At 44.5% G+C, this 21,742-nt stretch overlaps 1 protein-coding gene across 2 annotated transcripts in view; it reads left to right on the forward strand.

The window, feature by feature from the left end:
- The first annotated feature begins 15,637 nt into the window (after window positions 1-15,637).
- LOC147684809 (actin, cytoplasmic 3) overlaps window positions 15,638-21,742 on the forward strand; it is a 72,371-nt gene continuing 66,266 nt past the window's right edge. The window contains exon 1 of one of the 2 annotated variants that reach the window (XM_086940674.1): window positions 15,638-15,797. The gene's annotated coding sequence lies outside the window, so the exon portion shown is untranslated. The remainder of the gene's footprint in view (window positions 15,798-21,742) is intronic. The other variant, XM_086940673.1, reaches the window with a different exon arrangement.

Genomic DNA, 21,742 nt, shown 5'->3' on the forward strand with positions numbered 1-21,742 from the left:
GGTTCGGATGGCCCAACATTAACATGAGAAAAATTTTGGAAAATTGCGTTTCCTGGCTTGAGGTTGGAAAGAAGGATGATTGTGGAAAAGATTGAGGATTAAAAGCAAGAGCGCTAAGAAAAAACAGTGAAAAATGAAATATATTGCGGCAAATGCAATCAAAGAAAGCAGTGCTGCGATGTGGAACAAAAAGGTGTCCCACAGTTATGGTGTTCAGATTATTACGTGCAGTATGGGCTGAGCACGTTACGTGTGCACGCGATGGATTAAAAGGACTGCGTCAATTAAAAATGGATAATTAAAACTAAGTAAACATTGGAGTGCTGCCCCTTCATGTATGTGATGTCACCCAGATTAAGCCATAGTAAAAATTATTCTAGTAACTCAAGAGACCCCTCCCAAATAAAGAAAATATCATTGATGTAGCGGTACCAGCCCGCTACATTTTCGAAAAAAGGGGCAGCCTCATTGTATATATGTTTGCCTTCAAATCGGCCAACATAAAGACAAGCCAGACTGGGGGCACAAGTGGCACCCATACTGGTCCCCTTCAGCTGTTTAAAATATTCATCCTTAAACAGGAAGATGTTGTTAATCAGAATCATTTTTACACACCTAACAATAAAATCCTTATTAGCCCCTCCAAGGTCCTGAGTCTCCAAGATATCTCTAATAACACAAACCGTGTCTTCCTGGGGAATGTTTGTATAGAGAGACTTTATTTTAGATATGGAGTAACCAGACAATGAGTCTCTCCCCTAAACTCCTTGCCTTCAATCAGGGAAATCATATGTGAGGAGTCCCTAACATAGGACTTCATGTTACACACAAGGGGTTTTAAGAATTGTCAACATATTTGCTCATAGGTTCAAGAAGCGAATCGATACTGCTTACAATAGGGCGCATAGGGTGATCGTTATACTGTGCCCTGAGCCCGGTATTATCAACTATATTCAGGGTCTGGAAGCGGTTGCTGGCGCACAAGCACCATGGACTCCAGACACAGGGCCCTAGAACTTCTATTCTGTTTCTGACGGCACTGAGACATCTTCAGAGGATGAAGGGGGCCTTGACTCTAGCGAAGGCGATAGTGAAGATTTTGCTAAAGACAATAGCAAGGGCACGGGCACGGTACAACGTTCTAAGAAGGCGAAAAACAGAGGGAAAAGACGGAGCCAACTGAAACGGGACTATTAAGACTCACAGATGTCCTACGCCTTGGATGAAGACGACGACACGCATCTAGCTAACTGGGACAAGATAAAGGGCTCGCCAACTATTACTGAACCCTCTGAGCCCTCATTGGCATCAACCCTAGCCTCAATCAAAGAGTTTCAAGAAGAGGTATGGGCGGATAACCGCGCGGCAAAGGGCGCTGCCAGAAAAGTGCAAGGAGGCCTTAGACGGCTAAACAAAACATGCACGGACAGCAGCGATCGTGTCTCCATGATTGAAGGGCGCACAGAATGTTTAGAAACTGAGGTCCCCGTGGTTAAAAAACAGAGTGAAGCCAACACTGCTTGCTTGGTTGACGTCATGGCAAAAGTTGAGGAGCAAGAAAATCGCCAGCGCCGGAACAACCTACGCCTGCTTGGCATCCCGGAGGGCAAAGAGCCCAGAAGGTTTATCGTCAAGCTCTTACAAGACTCTTTCCTGGAACATTCGAACTGGGACTGGGACCGAGAAGTGCAAAGGGCCCACCGCTCTCCCTTCAACATCAGAAGACAACGTGACGGCAACAGAAGCACAGAAAGCGGGCACCCAAGGGTGTTCCTAGTTTACTTTGGAAACTTTCTTCTGAGATAGCTCATTTATGACCAAGCCCGTCCTAACTCTAAAAAAGGGGCTAATGGCATTAGCTTTTTCGCAAAACCCGACTTCTGCCACCAGACTATTGAGCGAAGATGGCGTTTAAGGCAGCTGATCTCACCATTTCAGCAGTTGGGAGCAGAAGCTTACCGTATGAATCCTGCCAGGTTCAAAGTCATTTTTAATGGAGGCTCCAAGATATTTCTGTCAGAAATCAAAGCTGGGGAGTACCTAGTAGAAATTAAATCTAAACAGGGGCCCAGATAAGGATACCCAAAGGGGTAAAGGAGCACGAACACAGACTCAAACTTCTTTCTACTCTGCTAAAACTGTAATGCTTGGTATTTGGAGTGCTTTATCTATGCTTGCACACTTGTTTTTTTCTGCACTTGTAATCAATCTAGGGCCTCCCGCGTAGGTTGATACTCAGCTAACTATAAGCTATCTTAATTCTTCGTAAAATTCAAACCTTAGAAAATCAGGGGTAACCTAGACGCACTAGACTTTAAACTTACTTTGGTGTGGTGGGCGGCTGAACTTCACTTATGACAACCATCATTCAGGTAATACCTGATTGCTCTGTGAAAAGGGGGGTGGGGGGACGCAGGGGGGCGCTCGAAGGGAGGACAGCAGATATCAGGGACACTTTTACTCGTACAGTCATTTACTTACTCATACACATACACAAAAGGCAGAGTGTGCATCAGTTTAATGAGAAGGGAGAGGAAGAAGGGGAAGGGAGATCAACTGATGCAAGAGACTTTCAGACACGTTTTTCGCTTAAAATATATCAATGGCTAAAAAGGGAGTTCTTAGGTTTATTTCGGATAATATTTGTGGGCTGAACGACGATGGGAAAAGACAAAAAGTAGCACAAGGATTACGGTCACTAGGTGGGGACATTATATGTCTCCAAGAAACTCACTTGAAAGGCTCACAGAAACAACTCTTGAATACACTGGGGTATAAAATCATAGGAGCCACTACACAAGGAGCAAGGACAAAGGGGGTAGCAATCCTGGTGGAAAGAAGATTGCCTATTAAAAATCCAAAAGTTAAATCTGACGCACTTGGCAGATGGGTGATCGCGGAATGCCACAGGCCCCCCCTTCACTATATGTTCCATCTATGGCAGCAACGTAGATGACCCTAGTATCATCAACCAGATCTCCGGGGAGCTAGCCCACTGGCCCATCCCTATAATCTTGTGTGGAGATCTTAACATTAACTTGCCACATGATCAAGAAATAGGGAGTAAATTAAACTACAAAGGTAGAAAACCCCTGGTTTATATCGCACTAACCAACTTAGCACAGGCACACGGGCTCTGCGACGTATGGGCCAAACTCAACTCTACACAGCCCGGGTACACATATTACTTATTCCCACACCGAACGCTTGCCAGGTTAGAGTATTTCTTGACTTCCTCTTCCCTAGTAGACAAATGTGCAATTGGTTTAGCTCCACGCTTCATGTCAGACCATAATCCACTCATCCTGACCATTGGGGGGCTTGAGAACTGGAAAGATATCCCCAGGTGGAGCTTTGAGAAAGCGCTTCTACAGGACGCTAGCTACCGGATCCATATGCAAACTTGGATTCAGGAATTTCTTGAGATAAACCTTGGGTCAGCCTCTGACATGGTAGTATGGGACACACTAAAGCTGGTATTCGGGAGGAGACGCTGAGATTTTCAATCAGGAAAAACAAAATAGAAAAACAGCTAATAATTAATCTGCAAGCGAAACTAACAAACGCAGAAACCATGTTAATACAAAGGGTTCAAAGTGGAATGGAGATGGAGAATATTCAAGCTGAAGTAGCATTTAGCAAGGCAGAAATAGGCGCAGTTTTCGCAGAAAAAACAGCAGCCAAATGGGAGGTTGCACGCGAAACACTATATGAGTGTAGCGACAGTATTGGCCACCACCTTGCAGTCAGAATTAGGCACAAAACTGTAGCCAGCGAAACACGTACAAAATCGGCCTACCCTCAGTGACAGAAACTAGTGATCCCAACAAAATTCAAGAGGGCTTTCAAGACTTCTACGCAGCGCTCTACTTGGGAGTACATAATCAGCTAGCCGACCAGGTAGAGCTCGAAATAACTAGCTACTTGCAAGATATAGAACACAGGCAGCTCGATCCAGGCGACTGCGCTCAGCTGGAGACTACTCCAACGTGGGATGATATTTTACTGGCCCTAACCAGTCTACCTGATGGCAAAGCGGCTGGTATAGATGGTATCCCTGTCGAGTTCTATAAAGTCTTTGCACCCCAAATTAAACACATTTTTCTTAAGTTGATCACCACAATATTCAACGGAGGACCACCCCCTGCTTCCTGGTCTAGTACAAAAATATCCATATTCCCTAAGAAAGATAAACCACCGACAGAGATGGCATCATACAGGCCTATCACCCTAATAAACTGTGACTCTAAGGTGTACTCCAAACTACTGGCAATCAGATTATCTTTAATAATAGAATCCCTGGTCTCAGAATGGCAACATGGATTTATTCCAAAGAAGGATACTACTGAGCATATACGGAGGGCTATCACTCTGTTTGATGCCGCACAGGTGTCAGCAGACCCGATGTCCTTGATTTTGCTAGATGCCGAGAAGGCCTTCGATCGGGTCTCCTGGCAGTTCCTGTGGAGTATCATGAAGAGAATGGGATTTGGTCTGAAATTTACACAGGCAGTTCAAGCTTTATATCACCACCCAACAGCCTGCGTAGTGATAAACGGGAGGCTCACTAACGACTTTAGCATATCACAGGGTATCAGGCAAGGCTGCCCCTGCTCCCCCTTACTTTTTGCTATCTATATAGACCCCCTAATTAGGAAATTGAAAAAAATCTGGTAATTTTAGCAATGAGAACACAGGGATTAAACACCAAGATTTTGGCATGGCCAGACGATCTGGCCATTACTGATCCCGACCCTGAAACCGCCATCATAGCACTAGAGTCAGAAGCACAGCTGTTCTGAAAAATCTCAGGATATGCATTAAACAGCTCCAAAACTCAGATAATAACCAATAGCAAAGTCCACTGGAATAACAGCAGGGTAGTTTCAAAAGCTAAGTATCTGGGGGTGATAACGGCAAATCTTGATAACATAGTAACAGAGAACTTAGGCTCTTTGGCCTCTGAAACAAAAAAATCCCTTACAACAATTGACAACATTCATCTGACACTTGTGGGAAGATGTAACGTGATCAAGATGACGCATTTCTCAAAACTGCTCTATTACTTTCACTCTATTCCACTTGAATTTAACAAAGCACAGCTATTAAAATTTCTGCAAATTTTCACGCAGTTCATTTGGGCCTACAAGCAGCCTAGACGGGCCCTTAGACAACTGACACTCCCTAAAGAACGGGGGGATGGACCTGCCAAATATAGTACTTTACTACTGGGCATCAGTTTTGCAATATAGTACCGACTTAACTATGGTACGCCCTTATACCTCTCCAACCGATTTGCCATCTCCATTCCTGTTACTATTGGGAGAAGAGGCACGCGGCTGTTTCTTCAGACAGATATCCTACGGATACAACAAACACGTCTGGTTTAAGACGCTGATGAACTCCTTTAAGGTATTTTGTAATATACGTAGGATATATGGTCTTGGATGGTTTAATCACTACACTCGCCTCAGTCTAAACGGTGATCTGCCTGGAATTTTTGACCGAAGTTACTTAGAGTGGTACAAATCTGACATTTTAAAACTAGGGGATTTAATCGCAAATGGGAGAGTAAACACTTTTGCAAATTTACAAAGCAAATATGGTTTAAAACAACAAGACGCCTTTAAATACTCAGCAATTTATAACTTTCTTTCATGGAAGGTGGGGGGACTGGCCGGCTTCTCAGAGGTCAAATTTATCAACATGCTACAAACCGCTGTTGTGCCACAAATAGGATCTATCTATGCAGCTTTAAACATTAACACACCGGACGACCTCCCTAGAATAGCTGACAAGTGGCAATCAAAGCTGGAGGTGCCACGTAGCCTGTTTTTTAAATCGCTAGAACTCTCTCAAAATGATTTATTATCAGCTTAATTACAGCTGCAACATTTTAAAACCATCTTCTTTTTGTACTTAACTCCTGGCAGAATCGCCAAGTGGGGCACAGGTGAGGGGACTACTTGTTCACGGTGCTCAGAGCTTGGTGCCGTCTCTATTCACATGTTTGCCACCTGCCAAAAACTAGCCCCTATTCTGTCTAGAGTACAGGAATTCCTGAGAAAAGCTATCTCTCAGAACTTTATACTGACCCCACAACAATCATGCTTGGGACGTGTGAAACACCTAGCCGGACTAAAGGAGGGGCACTGGAGTTTGTAGCCATTACGGTCTGGAAGATCTGTAAAGCTTCAGGATGGAAAGAAGTAGACCCCCCATCATTTTCTCAATGGCTAGTCAGGCTAATGGCGACGTAGTATCTTGAAAAATCTCTATATGCCCAAAAAGGTCGCAAAGGGAAGAAAAAGGGTCTGGACATATGGGGACCCTTCACCACCTGGCTTGAGCGTTCTGAATAACTTGCCTATCCAATTCCTTTTTTCCCTCATCTATCTTTTATCTCTCCTAATCTCTTTCTTTACTCCTTTTCTTTATTTAGTCTCAGTTTATTTTCTCTCTCGTTCTATTTGTCTCTTCTTCCTCATATCCTTATACTTTTTTAGATGTTTCTTGTAAAATACTTTTGATGTCCATGACTAACTCTGTAAACTTGTTTTCGTTTTGTTTAAAAAGGGGTGGGGGGAGACACCACAATGTTAAAACGCTGTATATTTTGCAATTTTGAAAAAAAACAATTTTTTAAAGGAAGAAAAAAAATGAACCGTGTAGCATGAAGACTTATTAGCCTAAAAGGTTGTCACAGGAGCTGAGTGAAGAGACTGTAGGTACCTACTGAATGAGGTACTGATTCAAATTGGGGGGTGTTGAGCGTACCTCCAAGACGAGGTTCAAGCATTTTTGCTGTGCGGCCCGAAAGTACTGCCGTCAGGGGTTAAGGGGGTTAATTGTGCTCACTGGTGAGAGAAAACACAAGCCACATAGTTCTGGCATAAATATGCCTACGAGTTTCCTTCCCACCACGAGCATGTAACTCCATTACACACGTATTTCCAGTGACTGCACAGAGCAAACGCACAGTTTGAACTCACTCCCCACTAATCCATTTTAGTCTCACACATTTAGTGTATCAACCATTGTATACATCTGCATATGCACTAGTCATCGTTTTGATTCAGTCAATCACTTCTCCACAGATAATCTGACCATTGTGCCCGAAGGATGCGGTCTGAGGTTTCCAGCCCTACACACAAGGGTGAGTATATGTGCTCTCCGCCTGTTAGGTGCAATCCTAGTGCCCCTACAGTCTCTCTGACACACAGCCTCTTATTTTAAATTCCAGACTGTCATACGACCATATCAAATCTACTTACACCACACTTCTGTCTTGAGGAAGACCTGCCGTGACCACCCACTGGGGCACCTAAAGGTCGAAACATCGACGCTTGTCACAGGTCCAGTACCACGAGGATTCCACAATAGGAAGAATAGGAATCTTTGGATAAAAATCAGTATCTGGCTAATTGAAACACTTGTATATATGTGTATATATGAAAATGTTTCCACTGTATATATTTTTCACCACTTGATCAACATGCACAGATGTCACTTAATTGCACTTTGAATTGAACCCGAGTCTGTCTAAGCAATATATGCATCATTTGAATGAATTAATTCTGATATAAATACGCAGTACAATCTTTTGAGCTCACGTCCTATTCATTCAGTGCTAGGCTATAGAGCTGTGATTGTCAGAGCGTTTTCCTCCTTGATTGCATTAAGAGCATCACCAAATTACTTTTGTCCTACCCGACAGAACCATTGTTTATTTAACCATTAACTACCCAGGTTCTGAGGGACACAGGGTTACCCCTTTTTCTTAAATTGTCAAATTAAACTGAGACATGACTGAGGTAATAGGGTGATAGGAAACAATCCAGCACCCTGGGACCAATTCCTCTGGCCATCTTACTTTGGAGAACGCCCCACCTCCACCAAGTTCAAAGTAAAGAATCTAGGTGTTATCCTAGACAAAGACCTGCAATGACCGCTCAAGCAAACAAGCATTTACAATGCAACGGTTTCGCCTTTGGAAAAGTTTGAGCTATTGGCATTGTGAATGACAAACGTTTTATTTATGTGTTGGTTTTGAAAACAGATAAATAAATGGCATTGTCATTTACAATGGCAATAGCTTCACTGGCGCTCTCCGGAGCAATGCAGGCCCCACGTTCAGCCCTCTATGTGAGCAAGGACAGGCTCAGGGGCCCCTCACCACAGTTCTTGGGGGGCTATGTCTCCTTTGCCCTTTCTTTCCTCTCACGTCTTCTCTTCACCTCATACCCCGCCCCCACTTCCAGGCTCCTATCTTCTCTGTTTTGCTGCTTTCTCTTTCGACCCATCTCTTCTTTATTCTCACCCCTGTATCTCTGCCATATGCGCCTCCCTCCTTAACCATATCTCCTGACTCGTCTCTATTTCGTGTTATTTCTCTTTCCATCCCTTCGCTCACACACCCCTCTTTCCTCTAGCCCCCTCAACTCTCGCATGTATATGTATCTGCATTAAAATTCCATCCCCTATCTTCTCAGCCCACTCACATCTCAGCCTATTTCCATCACCTAGTTGATTGTCACCTCCTTTCATGGCTCCCCCTTTCAACCTCTGCGCCTCTCTCCATCTCAGCTTCTCTATCAGACCATTTCCATGAGCCCGTGGATCATTCCTGGTGGGTACCGTGTGTGTGGCGGAGAGAGGGGGGTGTGTTATTGCAAGTCGGCAAATAGGCCAGAACTTTTTTTAGGAGGGGACTCAGTTCAACTAATGGAGGTGCCGCTATGAATTCAAACTATGGGGCGGAGCAATCCCTAGAGCCAACACCAGAAAACAGAGTGATAATTCAGCATTTTAAACACACTGAATGCAGCTGATAACATTACAGCAAACATGTTTTGAGGGAGTTGACCAGGTTTATAGGCTACTGACCCACATCTTTAAAAAGGGCAAAGCGTGAACTGACAAGTAAACAGTAGCTTCTGCAGATGTCAATTCAAAGCACATGAGGCTGGTGATATTGCTGCCCACTGGAACAGCTAGAACTAACGGGTATACGGGCTCCCATACCAATCTTATTCACTGCTACCAGCTGCTGCGCTCAAATCACTCCAGTTTCATTTGATTGGATATTAGATAAAACCTTCACACAATAATTTGCTGTTTAATATACATTTTGTTATCCCTGTGCAAGACTTGAACATTGCATTTTCCCTTCAAAACATCACTAGCCGTGAAAAAGATCCTTGGAATGAAACGGGTGTTGGCTGTAGTAGGTGTCATTCATTTGGCTTCAACAAATATCAAAGTGCCCAAGTCACATCATTGTCATACGAGTGACTGAAGAACAGGATGCACATTAGTGTTTATATTGATCACAGCAATATTATAAAATTGTGTTGCTCCATCAAATGAGATTACTGAAAACTGAAACTGTACAACAATTTGATGTTTTTGTCAGTAAACAAAAACTGCACCTATTTCTACAGCTTGGAGTTCTCCTGACCAACCTTGTTCCGAAATCCTTTAGAAACGGTTTTCGCAAAGCTATTTCGAGATTCCTCGAACCCTAAGCTGCACTTCGTGGATTGATAGCACCCCCTTTTCCTATGTTCCTAGCTAGCTGTGGCATACACCCTCAACGGCCCCCACCCCTGTACAGCACCACTTTGCATTGCCACTAGATTTGCGTTATCTAACCGCACCCGCAGACACCGTGCTTGCTTCAGACGTTAATGCCTCGTGGCCATAACACTTCACTGCAGAGCAGTAATGGACGCCAGCTTGTAAAATACAATGGATGGAACATTATTATTACTAATTGCCGCTCGCGTGGCGGGCACACGGACAGCGGGAGGGGGGCCGGGCGGGCACACGGACAGCGGGGGGGGGGGGGGTGGAGAAGCACACGGACAGGGTGGGGTGGGCGGGAACGGTCAGCGGGGGGGAGCAAGCCAATGGAACAGAGGGCGGGACTAAGCCCTACACTGTAGGGATATAAGATTTCTCCTGGGCGGAGCTAGGAGCTCCGACACCAGGCGAAACCTAAAAAGGTGTCCAGCACTTGCTTCAGCATCTGAGGTCTTTTCGGAAGACACTCAAATGGCTCCCTTTGGTGTGTCAGGGAACAGGGGCTTAGTACTCTCCTGACGGGACTATGGCAACTCACTGTACCTGGGCAGCCGTCCGTATATGTTAAGAGGAAGCTACAGGTTGCCCAGAACGCCGCATCTAGAATATTGACGTCACAGTCTAAAACTCAATCTGCACAAGCAGGCCTGGTGCAACTTCCTTGATTGCCAATAAATGATGAGAGAGTAAAATTTAAGTCTCCCTGTATTGCTCAGAGGTTAAGAATTCTCAGGAGCCACATATCCTCCAACATCTTGTTATGCCCTACGTTACTTTTAGAGATCTGAGATCAAATAATCTCTCTCTGCTACCTGTGCCCAGAGTTAGGAGAGCTAGAGGAGGAGGGGGTTGGTACTTCTCCTACCTCATCTCAAAACTCAGGAAAACTCTCCTCATTCACTTAAGGACAAACCAAAATGTACTCAGCTTTAGGAAACAGTTTAAAACTTACCTTTTCACCCAAGCACAGTAAATCATTCAAGGTCTCTCACTTGTTTTCCGCTAGCAACGGGAAGCCCATATATGGGTAGCTGTCAACAAATATTCCTCAATAAAATGTTAAGAATGCTTCTCAAACCAAGTTTGATTTCTGAAGAGGTTTTATTCTTACTTCAATGTACAGAACACACCAGCTGGAGCGGAGAGAACGCGTAGCAGCCAGCCCGGATATAAGTCGTCAACTCTCATCTGTCAACTGTCAAACCGTTATCATCAGCTGACATTCTAGAATGCCAGCGGATGTCAATGCCAGGTGAGTGCCAGGGCATGGGACGCGCGAGGAGGGGCACAGGAGCCTAGAGGGGACACAATAAAGGCTAGCTAGAGAAGTTCAACACGAAAATAATTGTGTTTTAATAAAATCTAACCTTTCTGTCACCAAGGCTAGGAACATCTGCATCACAGTTTTTATAAGACCTCTAAAGCAAATCGAGCAGAACTGATTCTTTCCAAAAGACTTCAGAAGACGTTACTGTTACATTGGTAATCTTTCCCTTTGCGTTTGTCCCCTGCATGCCCCCGTCCCTGCTGCGCGACTCCCCGCATTTGCATGCATTACGTCAGATGGCATTGTCCTATGTTAGCGGACAGTTGAGTTGACAGTTGATTAGGACAGTTACAGCTGTCCATTATTGCGAGTTCGTGACCAGAGCGCTGCCTCTCTTACCGGTGTGGCATTAATTACCAGGAATAAACTTATGTTAAAAAGCTAATGGTCTGAACCTTACTTAACAAATTTGGCAACGAGCGACGACACACTGAAGAACCCACGACAAGGAAAAAATCGAAATTTAAAAAGAAGGCGGCACGAGGGCATCGTAAAGTGTATGGGAATACATGAATAATTTATGAGTCAAGGATACAGCGCAATCTCCGTGAGTCTATGAGAATAAAGATTGAACTTTGGGAGATCGTGAGGAAATTAAATAATAAAAGAATAAAAGAAGACCTGAAGTTGACGATCCATGGAATCTGCCCAAGGTTTATGAGGTGAGCCTTGGATGCTGGGAGGAGGAGTGAGCGGAAGAGGGAGCAAAGTTAATTCCCCGATACCGTGCTTTGAAATTGATTTGAGGCGGCGCGGGAAAGCGTGTGAGGCGATATTCTCCTCAGAACTACAGGGTACATCCAGGAGCAAACGTGACGACGTAACTGCTGTCAAGGGGCCATTTTGAGTGAGGAAGTCACCGCGTTAGTCGTCTAAGTGAGGCAAATGAAATGCGAGTGTTAATATTGTAAGAAAGGAAATAACCTAAAAGCACCAGAAGAATTTATTAAGAAGTAAAAGGATAAATAAATAATTAACAAGTGAGCAGAGGTAACAGGGAGAATAAAAGACAAAGAACATATGAAACAATAAATTGAATGTTAAACTTTATTGAAAAGGAAATAGAACAGAAATTTAAAAAAATAAAAAGGAAATACATGAAAATAAGCACTTAAAAAAATATTGAAAGGGAAGATACTGATATATAATAAAAATGGCAACAGGCAACATATACAATCTACCACCCCCACAATCATTTCTAAAAGGAATAGGAGAACCGGAAATAACGTGAGAGGTGTGGAGAGAATTCTTCAATAACTATATAACGACTTTTGACAAGCCTGAAGAAACTTTACCGGCTGAGGAAAAGAAAAATATAATGCTACACTGTTTAAGGGCTGGTGGTCTGAAGGTGTACAACAACATCATAAAAAAAACACGAGGAGTAGATGAAGGAGATGTGTTTACTAATGCCATGGAAGACAGACAATTATTACAAGCCAACTGTATGTGTAGCAGTTAACAGGTACAAATTTTATAGGCGTAAACAGGGAAAGGATGAAAGCATAGAGGACTATGTCTCTGCTTTAAAAAAATTAGCACTGACATGCAAATTCGAAAACATGCATGACGACTTGATAAGAGACCAAATTGTAATGTGTGCGGCTAATCCCGACATACAGGACGCATTATGGGCCAGAGGAGAGAAACTACTCCAGGAAGTAATTGAAATAGTAAAGAAAAAAGAATTAACTGGTCGGTGTGCAAAAGCAGTGTTAAAAGAGGATAAGAACAAACAGGAAGAAGCTGGATTGGTAGCTAAAATAAGCTGCGGAGAAAAGAAGCAAACAATAAGGAAAAATAGAATGGAGGAAGAAAATGAAACAAAAAGTGAAACTAGAAATTACAAGGATCTAAAATGTTTCCGATGTGGAAGCAACAAACACTTGGCAGATAATTGGGAATGTCCCGCAAGGAACAGTAAGTGTACCCAATGTGGACTGATAGGTCATTTTAAAAAAGTGTGCTACAGGAGAGTTAAGGGGAAAGTGAGGTATGTAGAAGAGAGTGAGGAAGAAGAATCTGAATCATCGGATGAGTCGGAATACAACCTATGTGTGCTCATCATAACAGATGGAGATACCAAAGAGGAGGAGGAGGATGAATGTAAAAAAAAAACCTGAGTGTGTCATCACCATAGGAGGAGTTGACATTGATATAGTCGCTGATTCAGGGTCACATTGTACAATTGTTAACAAGAATATATGAAAGAGTAAATTAGCAGAAAAACTAGGAGACGAGTTAAAGGAAACCGACATAACCCTAAAAACATACACAGGTGAAATCATTGACTTGGTTGGATGCAGAGAGATGGAATTGGGTTTCAAGGAGAGAAGTACCAGGAGTAAGGTATACATTTCAGAAAAAGGTCCTTCTGTACTGGGATGGAAAGAGCAGGGAAAATTAGGAATAACATTAAATCCCAACATTTCAGAATCAGTGAGTTGGTTGGCTCAAAACGATAGTACACAATATACCCATTTTGAGTTGTTAAGTGGGAGAACAGTACAATCTAAGGACAATGTTGGATAGAAAAGGGCTGCAAGGAGAGCTGAATGGACAAGGGAAGCAGAAATGGAAAACATCGAACTAAAACAAAGTACTTACATGGCAAAAAAATTATGGAAAACATATAAGCAAAGAATTCGAGATCAAAAAAAGTGAAGGAGAAAGAGTGGAAAAGAGTATTTGTCAAAAAGGGACAATGTATGGTAACACAACCCCTGGGGATAGAAGAGGAATTTTGTAATTCTGCCCGCCTCAGAGATGGGAAAGTGTGGCATGCAACTGCACTAGCTGAGTGCAAGCCTAAGGCAAGGGAAAATTATGCTGGTGACACTGACCTGGATGGGGAAGATGGTACGAGTCTGGATGAACTAGAGTGCAACAACAAAGAAGATTACTATGACTGGTTGTATTATGAGGAGTCAGAGAATGAGGGTGGGGAGACACAAAAACACTTACAACATCTACACCCCAAAGTAGATTTAGGGAAGAACAGGATGCATATTGGGTCCAGGAGAGAATACGAGTTCAGGGGAACAGAGGACTCTGCCGAATCCTCCTGTGGAATTCAATCGTCCACGTTGGAGGAAGGACAGGTCTTAGAGGAAGCTTTTACGGAAGGAGTTGACCTTGTTGAAAGGAACACTACCAGTGGCTCTGGTACAGAGTACAACAAGAGGACCGACGTTGGACCAAACACAGATGATGACGATGGGGAGGAAACCAGTTGCATGAGTAGGCATAGACGCAGTGTGGTCTGGTCCAGGAAGTATCCTAAGGAAGAGGATTATCAGGCTGGTGACACTGACCTGGATGGAGATGAATGTACGAGTAAGGGAAGACTCGAGCACAACAACAAAAAGGATTACTATGACTGGTTGTACTAGGAGGAGTCAGAAAACGAGGGTGAGGAGACACAAAAACACTTACAACGTCCACACCCTGAAGTAGACTTAGGAGCAAACTGGATGCATATTGAGTCTATTGGAGAGCACGAGTTCAGCGGATCAGAGGACTCTGCTGAATCCTCCTGTGAAATTAATTTGTCCACGTTGGAGGATGGACGGGACTTAGTGAAAGCCATTACGGAAGAAATGGACCCTGTTGACAGCAACACCACCAGTGATTCTGGAAAAGAGAACAACGAGAGGTCCGATGTTGGACTAAACACAGATGATGATAACGGGGAAGAAACCAGTTACCCGTGTTGACATGGACGCCTTGTGGTCAGGCCCATGAAGTTCAAGGATTTCGTGTGTGACTAACAGTTACATGTTTTTCTCTTCTTTCTTTTTTCCTTCCCTCTGGAAGGAGATGTGTTACGTTGGTAATCTTTCCCTTTGCGTTTGTCCCCTGCATGCCCCCATCCCTGCCTCGCGACTCCCCGCATTTGCATGCATTATGTCAGATGGCATTGTCCTATGCCAGCTGACAGTTGAGTTGACAGTTGATTAGGACAGTTGCAGCTGTCCATTATTGTGAGCTGGTGACATGAGCGCTGCCTCTCTTACCGGTGTGTGGTTAATTACCAGGAATAAAGTTACGTTAAAAAGCTAATGGTCTGAACCTTACTTCACAGTTACACAAACAGGCGTTCCTGTGTAAGTTGCTAGCTCTTTCAGAACCCCAAAACACGCCCGCGTGGTTGGTATTTCACTCTGAGAAAGCAGTCATCCCTGGTTTTCAATTGAACAGAAGTCAGCTACATCAAGCATTACTTATGGAAAAGTGTTTGCCAAAATCCTCATGCCCAATTAAAAACCCGTAAAGCTGGCCTACCGTTATTCGCACATCAAACGATGCTCTTAGTTCTTATCAACTTTACCTGGTTATTCTAAACCCATTTTGTGAAGATTGGTTTACATCGTTCTACTAGGACAAATGCGACCATTGAATGCGCGCGAGGAGGCGCGACACCGTTACAAACAGCTCTGCAGGTCTGAGATCATCAGGAAATGCGCGTTCACGAATCAATTGTTAAAGAAATACTCGCACGCTAAAGCTGGCTCAAGCCACGGGAGCGACAACACGGCCGCCACATTAAGTTCAGGCATAATGTTAGCAATATTCATCGTTGGTTGAAGAAAAAGACTGCTTATTTTATGCCTGTTCCTAAGATGGACGTGACTCCGAAACTACGGCCGTGCCCACGTGCTCAACTTGTCTTACGTCAAAGCATCCTCCGCACTCTGTATGGCTACGCGTGCACGCTCCGTAATCAGTCAGGCGTGCGAGAAAACGATAAAACACCGACGCACGCGCATTCGTACCCTTCCTGTAGCTCTGACGTTCTTTTCCAAAGGTAACTGTTGCAAGCAGCATCCTTTGCCCCTAGCTCCCACCTTTTGTGTCATTCAGCCTTGGTAGCGCAAAATTAACGGTAAGTCGACATTAAGTACTCTTGTCAACTTATTAGTGGTTGTTCTTTCTAAGTATTTGTGTATTTATTCGATGAGTCAGCATCACGTATTCAGCACTGAAAGATATGCTCACAGCCAGTATCGTTTAGCAGCCCTGCCCTTTGTATGTTATTAAAAAACTGTAAATCACAATTGCTTCACGTTTACACTGTTGAATGACCTGCTTCAGGATTGTGTTTAGAAAATATATTAATTTTTAGGGTATCCGTTATTGAAATGCAACTTGGCATCATTTGAAGCAAAAGTGATCTTTATCAAAAATCGATTTGTGTTTTGAGGAAGGTTATTTTTTTTTAATTCCCCAAGGACAATCACCGCGTTAAAAATATACGTCAGTTTGCATCTAGCAAAGTACGTATTTATCACCTGTGATACTCTTACTTTACAAATGTTCACTTTAGAGACGTGTTTTCGTTATTATAGAGAAGGTGATGCTTGTCGGAGACCGCTCCTTACTGTATTCATAACTGGGCTAAAAAGCCGCACATTTCGCTGTCCTTTTCGACTGTGCCCTTGTTAAATAATCTAATGCATTGTGCTCGGTTAAGTAAGGGTCGACCTTTGTGCTGGGTGCACATTTCATCAATATTTGCTTAAAATTGGGCTCGAAAGCTTTCAAGTTTAAAGTCCCTCAAATAAGTTGTGCAATATGCAGGGCCTTCTCTTCCTTTCAGTGTAGTGTTTAGTATCGTTGTATCTACATTGTCCTTCTTTTAATTTTCCCTTCCTGTCTTATCCAAGTATATTTTAAGGGTGTCCGAAGTTGTGAAGTGTCTGGCTTGTGAGTTAAGCACTCTTTTGAAAATCCCCCATGCTTGTTTGGCACACAACTAACCATTGAGCTTCGGCGATGCTTACTCTGGGGCCCCGCGGCTGCTTAGAAAATTAAATAATACTAATAAAGTGTGTATAAATAAAGAAGTAACATGTCAAATTGAAAGATTGAAAACTTTCTATAAATGTGACAATTTAAAATTAGAGTTGAGAAATTAAGTTGGTATCCTCAGATTGATTGGGGGACTGTGCATGAAACAGACAGAATATAGTAACTAATAATGGACCGCCTCAATTGAATTAAGAAAAGCACCCTTCCCATGTAAATTGTAATTCTTTGTTTGGGAATTAAATAAGGTTCAGTCGCTTGTATATTTCTTTGAATGTTTGGTTTCGTATTGTTTTGCAGTTTTATTAATCGAAATTGCTTAGGGCGTGGTCCCTAGATTCCAACAATGACTGAGTGGGGTCCCCTGATTCTACTAATGATTAAGAGGGAATTTAAGACCAACATTGGCAATACCAATAGGTCTGCCTAAGTGAGATCTATTTATTGACTTTGTCAGTGTGTTTTAGTTGTATTGTACAGCATCATAGCAACAACAAAAAAGCAGTTTGTGGTCAGCGCAAGCAAGTTTCCTGTAGAAATGTAATTTAATTCTATCCTCATGTGATCAGCAGGTGGTAAGCTATGTGAAGGTCAATCCAGAATAGTCTTTGTGGATCCGTATAGTAAATGGGCCAGTTTTGTCTAAGATTTTAAATTTGCAGCATTTTGTAATGGCGCTAAATGGAAAGTTTTGAAGACACTGTTTAAACAATACCTTTTTTCTTATTATTGGTCATGTCGCTATTTTTGCCAATTAGCTGTTAATTTAATGCTAATCTTCATCAACTTTTGGAGGAAAGGCAGATTTGTTTTGCTTTTTTTATAGTGCTGTCTTACAACAGCATCTTTCTATGTAGCCCTATGTAATAAAGATATAGTTGCTAAAGAATGGAAATCACATTTCAAAAAGTCCTGTTAAGCAAGCATGAATATCCGATCTTATCTGTGAAACGAGCTACATTCTATCACACCTTCCATTGAAAATTTAATCTTGAATACATTTGCGACCAAAAACACAATCCAGTGCCCTTTGTGGGGCACTGGCTTTTAATTTCCTCTTTATTTTGCCCTTTTCTCACTAGTAAAGTGTGCTAGAAGCTTCTTATTACAATCATCCTAGTTTTATCCCCACTTTAAAGCCTTGGTTTGGTGGCTCATTATGCATAAAAAGGGAATTACCCAGGATCACGCATTCTTATCTAAAAGAACCATGACACCCCTACTCCACGGGAAGAGCAGTCTGCATTCCTCTTTCCTAAAAACGCTCACTTTGAAGTCAGCCGAAAAGTAAACGCCACTCTCCATTGAAGACTCAGCCAGACTCCCATCTTTGAATGCACAGGAAACGTGATGAGAGAGGAACAATATTTATAGGCCCGTTTACAGAAAGGGAGCTCCTCAGAAGGATACTGGTAAATACGGTTTTGGTATTCGGAGTGAAAAGGTAAACCTGGAGAGCCCAAACCAGCAAATGGAAAACAAGAACATGTTGGTTGCAAAGACAATGTAAAGCAGCAGGCTGAATGCATTCCCAGGCTGTCTGGTAGACTACAACCTTAAAAAAACGAGGCAAGTCTCTAGCAGAAAATAAATACTTTTCTGAAAATTTCAGGGGTATTTCATGGATAAATTAGGAAGAGTAGTTATTAGAGCTCCTAGCAGCTAGCTCTTGTTCTTCCAGTGAGTCCCCAGGCCCTACCTCCATGATTGCTCTGGCCCATTCATACCTTTGCAGGCTACTGTGCCACCCACACAGCCATGTGATGTGCTCTGTTTGCACCACCTCTCCCCAACATTGCTAACAGTCAGGCTGTCCTCATCACTTCACAGCAGGATCCTCAAATATCATGGACAATCAATGCCCAACACTATTTCAATTAATCTTTTATTTAAAGGTGTACCCTTATGGATGTGGCGGGGCTAGTAAAGGACTGCCTAGCCTCCCTGTGTATTTCTCTGGCATTGTTTTGTATAGGAACTGGAGATGTCTCAGATTGGAAAAGGGGTAGATTTCCCAGGTAAGGGCAACGTTGTGAGGAGTTTGCTCACAGTAGCTGGGGAAAGGCCAAGAGCTTCAGTACTGTTCTGGATTTTGAACTGGATTCCAGAGCCCATCCACATTAAGGGTACGTCACGTGGTGGGTAATACCATTAATTAAATACCTGACTTTATGAGCCCCTTCCAGACAGTTTGACCTCCCCGTAGGAAAGTAGGATCTGCTTATTATGGTTACCCCCACGTTTTGCTTGATATGACTGTTTTTGACTAGTCTGACTGGGATCCTGCTAATCGGGACCCCATTCTATCTGCTTTATCCCTAAACTGTTATGTAGTGAAGTAAACGCCAGAATGGATACTGGGGAACCCTGGTCAGTCCCAACTATGATACCCAGGGCATAGGTACCCCAGAAGCCCCCCATGAGCTGAAGCATGTTTTATGCCACCCATGAGGTACCATGCAAAATGGAACTACAGGTGTGCCACTGCAGCCTGTGTAGGTTGGTGCTTGCACCACTTAGAGTAAACCTATATCTTAAGGGATACGGCACTTAAAACCTATAAGTCACCCCTGTAGCAGGCCTTTACAATCCTTAGGGCAGGGTGCTTGGTTCTAAGTGAGAGGGTGCCCCTGCATGAGCAGGACACCCCTGCAGCCTACGGAGTCCATGCTCCCAGGTTGTCTGTGTAGCAGCCATATACTAATCTAGAGAGGCATTACATGACCGCACAATGACAATCTTGAAAACTACTGCAACAAAATTGATCGTGTTTGGTGTCAAACATGTTGGAATCATAACCCTACACCGGTAACCACTGTGGGAGGCATGATTCCACCTACTGGGTACGCCCTCTGAGGGGCTCTGTGTTCCCGGTACCAGCCTTCTAGTCCCGGACAGAACTTTTTTTGCTGCTGACCAGAAACACGTTTCTGCCCTCCTGCTGCTGAGCCAAGCTCGAGCAGAGGAAGGTGGAACAATATGCATCCTGGTTACAGGGAGGTGTGACCACTTCCCAGACAGGATTTGGTGTTTGGTGTATTGGGGCTGGGTGGGTGCGCTTGCCATCATCTGGAAGTCTGCATGAGGGGAACATTTGGTGTCCCTGTGCGTAGTCCAGTTCAAACTAGTCCTGGGAGCCATTGGCTCCTGCTTTGGCGCGCAACTGGAAAAAGGCCAAAAGGGCCTGGGAGTAGCCCCCCCCTGTCCAAACCCTCCCCTGGGAGGGTTCCCTTGAATCATACCAACCCTTTCTTAGGGTACTTAAGGGCTTACCTGGTTGTAGGACTTCAGATTCCTCGTGAACAAGATACAGAACTGAAACTACTGAACTTCGACTGTCTGGGCACTCTGGACTTCATTTGGGCCTGACTTCATCTCCCTCTGTCTGCTGCATTGTCTGTGCCTGTGCACCATACAGGATCCATGCAGGACCTGTGGTGCATCCAAGACACCTGAAGATAATCTCCCTTGGAGTGAAGGAGTAGCTCCCCTGCATTCGCAGGCACCCCAACACTGCTGACCGGTCTGCTGATCCAGAGCTCCTACGGTCTCCGAAGGGTTTTGTAACACAAGAGGTTGGTTTCTACATCCCTTGAGACCTGCGCTGACCTCTCAGAGTTTGAGGCCACTATCCCTTGTGGGGGCTGCAATACCTGAACCCCTGTGCACTGCGTACTTGTGCAAGTGCAAATGTTTGTTGGTAATTATGCAACAAGTGTATTGGGCTCCAAGTAGCCCCAACCTCTGGCAACTTCTCCTACAAAGATTGCCCTCATCGCACTGTGAGCTCCATGGCCTGTCATTTTGTAAAGCTGCACGAGGTCCTCCTGCTACTCCAGTGCTTTGTCTTTGGGCTTCTCCTGTTGCTCCAGGCTTGCCCTGAGTCCCCTGACTGTGGTGAGTCTCCTGGACCCTGCAGGTCCTTTTCATTTTAAATCTTGACCTCTTTCATGAGTTCCTTTTACCAAGGCTTGTTGGAGCTCCTGCCGGACACAGACTCCTCAGCACTAGACATCCCTCATAGAACAGCTCGTAACCAGCTCCTGGTTGTCCTCAGCATCGCCTGATCCCCACGGCTGCAGAGTCCAGATCACCGTCCACTATCTTAAAGCACCAGACATCGGTGGGCATTTGTCTACCAAGCCCCTGGTCACTCCTAAGTGACCCAGACTCTGTCCCCTCTGCTTTCAGGTACTCTTTATCCAGAATCCGCTTTTGGATTCCCACACACTTTCTTCTCTTCAAGCTGCTGCACTTTCCTGATGTCCTCCAATGGGTTCGACTGTGATTTCGGATACCACTTCACACCTATGCACCCGTCGTTCCTGGGATAGGTAACTTGGGTACTTCGGTATCCACAGGTGGTGTGGCGCTCCATCCTGCTGTCTTCCTACGCCGACTCCGCCCCCCTCCTGCCCATTGGCCGCCCACGCTCCCGCCACCCAGCTGACCCGCCCTACCGGCTCCTTACTTCTGACGCCCCCAGAGCAACTGCGCCACCGACTGAGCGCCGCCGACTGAGCGCCAAAGGTAAGCCTGTCTGTGCCCATCCGCGCCTGGACCGCACCCAGTGCCAGGACCCCTGGTTCCCGCAGACCCCAACCCACCCACCGAACCTACGACGCCACCGAACTCTACGCACTCAACGCCGGTCGAATCCCGGGCTGCTACCGGGCCACCCCGAGACGCACCCACGGACCCTTCTGCTGCCATTCCTGCAAGTTCACCTGCATCCGGACCTGCACTACACCTGCATCGATCAAGCCACAGCAGCAACCACCTCAAGTGCATCCTGCTCAACACCCGCTCCATCCACAGACACGCCGTCGAGCTCTGGAACCTGCTCGACACCACAGCCCCAGACGTCGCCTTCCTCACGGAAACCTGGATGAATGCTTCCTCAGCGCTCGCCATCGCCATCCCAGACGGCTACAAGATCATCTGTAGGGACCGCGTCAACCAGACAGGAGGAGGCATCGCCATCATCCACAGGAACACCATCCGCATCACGACCAACTCCGA

This window comes from Lissotriton vulgaris, chromosome 10, assembly GCF_964263255.1.
Source record: "Lissotriton vulgaris chromosome 10, aLisVul1.2, whole genome shotgun sequence".
Taxonomy (NCBI): Eukaryota; Metazoa; Chordata; class Amphibia; order Caudata; family Salamandridae; genus Lissotriton; species Lissotriton vulgaris.